The following is a 6,641-nucleotide window of genomic DNA, read 5'->3' as shown; positions in this document are numbered from 1 at the left end:
GATAGGGGAGTGTCTAGCTGGGCTGAATCAGTCCTTCCTCCAGACACTCATTTATTATGTTGGTGCCCCTGGGAGCACGGGAGGTAATTAACCTATATATGTGGGCACAGGTGATCAGCTGGGATGAGAGGTTAGAAGGAAGCCACACGTTTTTTGACAGTGATTGTTTGTCTGAGCGTGTGCGTGATAGTTATGTTTTAACCAAGATACGTGAGACTTAAAAGAACATTTTAACCGTGGACAAATAAATAAAAGCATTACAAATTACGTCATGGTGGACCTCATCCTTCACAACAACATGCGTTGGGAACTCGGACTGCTAACTTCCATGAGTGGCCTTTTTTGATGAGCGATCGCCGCTACAGATTTGATTATGGACCTTTGAGGCGTAGAACGGAAGAAGAGTAATTTATTCTTACCTGTAATAAACTACTGTGTTTGATGAAAAATCAAATCATGGTTTGCTATATATGAATCATATGTTATAGGAGCAAATCATTCAGGGAAGAAAGGCTAATAAGTATTTCCATCAAACTTTATTTTTAGAAATGAACATGTGTAAATATACATATACACTGTATATGATCCATTCCTCCCCTTTTAGGCATCGCAGCTTTGTAAGCTGGTGCTGGGGCTTTTTAGGACGAGGCATCAGAGTGGTCATCCCGTCATGTGTTGTCCGCCGGATACGCCAGGAGTTTCCTGATCGAGGGCTTGTCAAATTTCAAATTGAGTGGACAGGTCCTTTGGGATGGGGATTGTATTCATCTCATCCACAAAGGGTGTTGGGTCCTCAAAGACTTCCTCAAACATTAGAATTAGAACATTACACCAATAATTTGCCATAACAACAATGTTATATTTACATTCAATATTGTTGATCTTATGAAGGAAGTGAAGTGTTTTTAAATGTTTCACTTGTTATTTCCAATTGTTTCATAAATATTGAACTTACCAGGTTGTAGCCATTTATTTGCATCGCTTGAGGCTCTTTCAGGATGTGAACACTTGGGGAATAGGGGGACGTCATGCACGTGAATGTTTTGTAGGTGGTTGACCACTGACGTCCACCTTGCCACCTTCTCTGGCCCCGAGGTTGTGCCCGTCGCACTCTAGTATACATGGTTTGTTTATGCTGTGCAGCCACCTCTTCAACACCTTGCAGTCCTTGTTCTGTAAATGTTTCTTGGACAAACCTGATAAAAAAAAGCACATGCACAAGTGAATATTCAAGCTATAATGTGGAAATGAAGTGCTGTGATGGACAACATTCAAGATTCAAGGGTGTGGTGGAAATTCCACACTTAATATCATCAACCATAACATACATATGATAATTGCCTGACAATGGTCAGTGCGACACCCTTCTGTCTGAAAACATTTCATAGCCAGGAAACCCCCATACATATTCATATACACATCACTTTCCACAAATTCCCATTCTAAAGAGTACTCACTATATACTAAGATTAGTGAGTGAAAGTTAATTTACAATGACAAAAGGTGCTGTGATCAAGTGGTCTGGCAGACAGTTTACAATAACAGAGTAAAGAGCAGATTAGAGGGCCAAATTGTAGGGGATATAATTAATGTATCCAGACATTATGTTATGTCTGCTGCTGATTAGAAGCTCAGGATAAATTGCATAGTAAAACAAAGAAATATCTTAACAAAGGACAGTGTCTCTGATTTGGTATTCTTCCATTACAACATATAGGGATAAATACCTTTTTCAAAGTGCCACACATCATAGGATTGTTCTATGTTGCGTTCCCTCAGAAACTTCTGGATCTGTGGATGACGGTCAGTCACAATGTACTCAACCGCCAAATCGTTTGACTCCAGATGATCTAGGCATATTTTGAGTCCCTCCTTTTCCATGTGTTAACTACCACCTACTTCATTGCTCTGTTGTTGAATAAGAAATAGGGCATAAATACACTGAAGCATGCATCAACAGCCAGCAAGCCTACAATTATAACACCCAGAAAGAGAATCACACCTGAACAAGCTGGAAGTCCACAATGGTGTTGCTTCCCAGTTGCATGAGTGTGTAGCTCCCGAACTTGGCTGAGTGCCCTGAAGAAAATATAATACAGGAGGTTTCAAGGCTTTAACATAAGTTCAATGGACAAGTTAGATGAATTGTAATATACACCAGTAACTCTGGCACTAGACTGTCTGTTTCTGCTTACCTGGAGAGTCTGCTCTCATATCTCCTCCAACTGTGACCTTTCCCCCCTGGTGTTGTAGTTGCTGGAAAAAAATGCAGCTGATCAGTCTTCCACTTGTGGATAATAGCAGGCTCCAGGTCATTCCTAGCATGCCTCCTGAAGGTCTCATACTGGAAGATCTCCAGTTGCATGGCTCTGCATATCTATGAATAAATAGAAAAACAGGAAACGTTTTTGAAAAAGTCCACTGCTGTCAATTTTCATATGCTATGGATGTTAGATGGTAAAATACCTTTTGTAGTTGGAAGAAGGAAGCACCAGTGAAGTATGTAGCAGCGGATAATTGTAAGTTGCCAACCGGGGTACTTCAGATGATGGGCTGGCTCTCCCATTGTCTGAAGTAAGTGCAGTTTGGACAACGCTGTATGAACGCCACAAAAGTCCCCATTTTTCGTCTTTGGACATCACAGTCTGTCTTACACACCGGACATTTTTCAAACAGCTGTCCGAGGCAGCTTTCAAAAACAATGTACTTTGCGTCACTGTGCGTGGATCGTGTCTGAAGTCTAATGTAACAAAACAAAATCAACAATACATGTTAGATTTAAACTCTGAAAAACAGTAATAGTAATGTGTACCAAATATACCAAACTTACGATACGTCAGATTCTTCTACAGTATCATCAGGGTGGTAACTCGAATCCAGAGCCTCTTCAAGTTCAGTCGAAGTCTCTCCTTGTTCCTCCTCCAACTCCAGTCGAGGTCTCTTGCTAGGTCCCAATCCTGGGCCCTTTATTGGTGTAGAAGAGGCTAAGGGGAATTCTGGGTAGGTGGAAGTTTTAGTGCCAACATTTTGTAAAGACACCGTGGCCTGGATGCCTGTTAATAAAAATGGAAAAGTACATAATTACTTTGTATATTATATAATACACTAATAAATTGTAAAAGGCCAACAACTTGTGTACATCTGACAGATTAATTCATGAAATATTTAGAAAAAACTACAAATAGCACTGTATTTCCTGTAGTCCACATAACAGTATTTCTGTGATATAAAAAAACAGGGATACAATAATATCAAATAAAGTTTTATTTATAGAGCACATTTAAAAACGATTTTTGGTCGAGCCAAAGTGCTGTACATGTAATAAAAGCACAATTAAGGTAATGTATCTCAAATAAAAAAAACAGTCAATGTCTGTGTTATAGTCTACCTTTGCTTCTCACGTGTGCCGACTTCAGTGTTCCCCAGGACAACTGTGTAGCAACTGAAACGGCGGACACTTTACATTTCACTGTCTGTGTCCCCACGGACGGTGTCTCAACCCTCCGAGTTCCCACAGAAACAGTCTGTGTACGGTCTGTTTGGCATCCGACTGTACTGGAGCGGTGGGGGGTACCGGGGTCCTGCTGTGATGTACTCTAAGAAAGATACACATAACATTCATGCAATTAATTTTGTATCCGATGAAAACACTCAATTTCCTAAAAGCAACACTTTCTGGGACACATTTCTAACGAACAGGGGCGGATCTAGACAAATATTCATGGGGTGGCAGGAGAATTTGAGGGGTGGCATCCCCTGGCAGAAGTATATGCTGATTTAATCGCAGTCACATCAATCAATGTTAACTTGGAAAGCCACAATATTAATATTTTAACTCAATAACATTTGGTGACATTATTGTGGCACATCAGTAAAGCCTTACATATAAATATATAAGGTGGCAGACATCATTTAATGAATTTTAACTGAACAATAACTGAATGAGTTTGTCTCACTCTTAGAGCAGCAAGGGCACCAAATCTATGAAGACTGCTGCAATAAGTACATTAATTAACTGTCTCATCGATGTTTGTCTGAATTGATATGATAATATTAACAATCATATTATTCCCATCAGCTGTCAATCACTGTTATGATTCACATATTCATTTATTATTGAATAAACTATATTTTTTGGAGGAGTTAATGATGAATGTTCCTCAAGATGCTTGCTCACCCTCCTTCAAATTTGAAATTGCTCATCGAGTCATCCGTGAGCAGAGCATCAAGTTGGCATGCCTATTACAGCTGAATGCGGCGATTACCATCTTGTTCAGCAAAACGCCTCACAAACTTATTAAGATCAACAGCTTTAGTGCGTTTTGATTCAATGCTGAGTACAGCCAAACTTGACAGTCTCTTCTCTGTCATTGTAGACCTGTTTTTATTATTATCTAAAAACAGGGGGACGACAGTTCATATAATAGAGATTTCAAAGGTCTTTTATTTTGAAACTACATCAGAATGTCCTGATTTTCTCTGAGTGACTAGTTGGGGTGTCCTGCTATCACCCTGAAGTGAAATAAGTATTTGATGTTTGACAGTGTTGTATTTATTCTTATCTAAAAACAGAAGGCCCATATGAGATTTCAAAAGTATTTTATTTTTAAACTCCTTAAGTTTTACATTCACTCAGTTATAATGTGGTAGTTATACGTAGTTTGTTTTACATTATTATTGAACACATTATATAGTAGGCTACATATTTCTTAATTCAATCTCCAGTAGCCTATATATGAATATGTTTGGTATATTTGTTATTGACCGAGAAAACGCTTTTATTTTGAAGGCAATTTTTCCAGGCCTCTACCGTAATGCATAGGATATTCGCGCACCGCAATATAATGTGCGGGCTGGCTTGACTGCGTTTTCACAAGTGGAGGCTGGCTTGACCGCAGTATTTAAACAGTCGTGGTAGATACCTTGTTTGTTTTAAACATCATAAATACACAAACAACAATGCATACTTACAGGTTGTGTACCCGAATCTCCTGGTCCAAACAAAGTAGGAACAGCATCGTCCTTCAGTGTCCTACGCTGTGCATATCCGGCATGAAACGCTGCAATGTTTGCGAAGCTTTGGTTCGTGAAATGCCGCGCACACAGTACAATACCTCGAACATCTGAAGGAACAGTGTTAACAAGAAATGTCAACCACTGACTTCGGCGTGGTTCTGCCCTCGGTAAGGCATACATTGAAGATTTCCCCTCACAAGACAGGAAACAGACCCTCGTTGGCATGACTGGATACAGTTGAACTGAACCTGAGCTTCCAACAGTATTTAACTTGTTTGAGACGAGCTACAGCTCGCCTCGAAAGTAGACGAGAATAGCCGATTCAGCCGGGGGAGGTCTCAAAAAGCTCGCCGGAAAGCTCAGTCTTCTTCTCGTTTTTTTTGGCGGATTGCAAACAACTTTAAGGTGCATACCGCCACCTCCGGAGTCAGCTTGACTCGGTTTGCATTTATAAAGAATGCACAAATGTGTTTAATCGTTAATGTCAGATATGTACTAAGTAAACATTTGTTCCTGCTCAAAATTAGATTCAACTTTATTGTTATTGCACATATTACAGGTACTGAGACAACGAAATGCAGTTTAGCTTCCAACCAGGAGTGCACAAAGCAGTAAAGTGGAAAGTAATGTGCAATCTACAGAATAAAATATAGAATGAATTGAATGATGAATAAACAGTGAGGGGAATGAATAAACTAGATATACACAGCAGCAGTATGAAAAGTATTAACAGTGTGTATGAATATGCTAAGATATATAAAGTATGAAAACGGTAAGCAGTGCAAGTATAACATATTTAGATATTAATTTCATGATGATAAACATTGTGGAACAATGATGAAAAATGTGAATGGAAGTGGCGACGTAAAACTGAAACAAAACAACAACAAACTTTTGCCGAGCCAATTGGAGAGTTTCATCACCAGCACGTGGTCCGGGGGGAGCAGCTCCGGGGGAGCAGCTGGCAGCGAAACAGCTCAGCTGCTCCCCCGGAGCTGCTCCCCCGGGACCCGAAAGTGGCGTATAGCCTGCACTTCAACATCAACGAAAGTGCTCGATATATGCTATATTGAATCAATAACACAAACTAACTGTATCACTATAACATGATGATGATGGTGATGGTGATGAAGAATGCATCTAACGTTCCGCTGTTCATTATAATACAAAAACAGAGCATTAAACAAACCATCATGCTCTTACTTTGAAATCATGCGGAAATGTCGCCATCGGCAGGCTATCACGTGGTTTCCGAAAATAACCGAGTGACACGAGTAGATTTTAGCCGAGACCGGCGGAAAATATGTCAAAATTCCGTGTGTGTAAAAAGACGATCCGCGAACAGAGATTTGAGATCCGCAAGCGCATTTTTGGTCCACAAATACAAATTGGATTCACAAATGCCTGATCGAAAGGTGTAAATGATAAAGAGATATTCACAGATCTTTTTTTTATTTGTGAACATATTTAGCGTATTTGCAGATCCGTTTTACACTTGCAAATGTATTTGTGAGTTTGCAAATCTTTTAAATGCATTTGTGGATGTTGTTTTACATTTACAAATCACATATTTACACACAAATTATTTTTATGTTCACACAAATAATTATGAGACATATCTATGC

At 39.5% G+C, this 6,641-nt stretch overlaps 1 long non-coding RNA gene across 4 annotated transcripts; it reads right to left on the bottom strand.

The window, feature by feature from the left end:
* Nucleotides 1–517: 517 nt before the first annotated feature.
* Nucleotides 518–5,384, bottom strand: LOC117549150. 4 transcript variants are annotated; one of them, XR_004569423.1, is made up of 9 exons: nt 4,972–5,384; nt 3,389–3,596; nt 2,831–3,053; nt 2,467–2,740; nt 2,196–2,377; nt 2,003–2,079; nt 1,728–1,908; nt 956–1,196; nt 518–804 (listed from the first exon to the last, which is right to left on the bottom strand). It is a non-coding gene; the product is annotated as an uncharacterized LOC117549150 (long non-coding RNA). The 4 variants fall into 4 exon arrangements; XR_004569424.1 differs by having other exon boundaries at nt 518–800; XR_004569422.1 differs by having other exon boundaries at nt 518–1,196; nt 4,972–5,383.
* Nucleotides 5,385–6,641: the final 1,257 nt, after the last annotated feature.

The sequence above is a fragment of the Gymnodraco acuticeps genome, unplaced genomic scaffold (genome assembly GCF_902827175.1).
Source record: "Gymnodraco acuticeps unplaced genomic scaffold, fGymAcu1.1, whole genome shotgun sequence".
Classification (NCBI taxonomy): Eukaryota; Metazoa; Chordata; class Actinopteri; order Perciformes; family Bathydraconidae; genus Gymnodraco; species Gymnodraco acuticeps.
The sequence above is the reverse complement of the archived record's forward strand: the minus strand, read 5'-3'. Positions and strand labels throughout refer to the sequence as shown.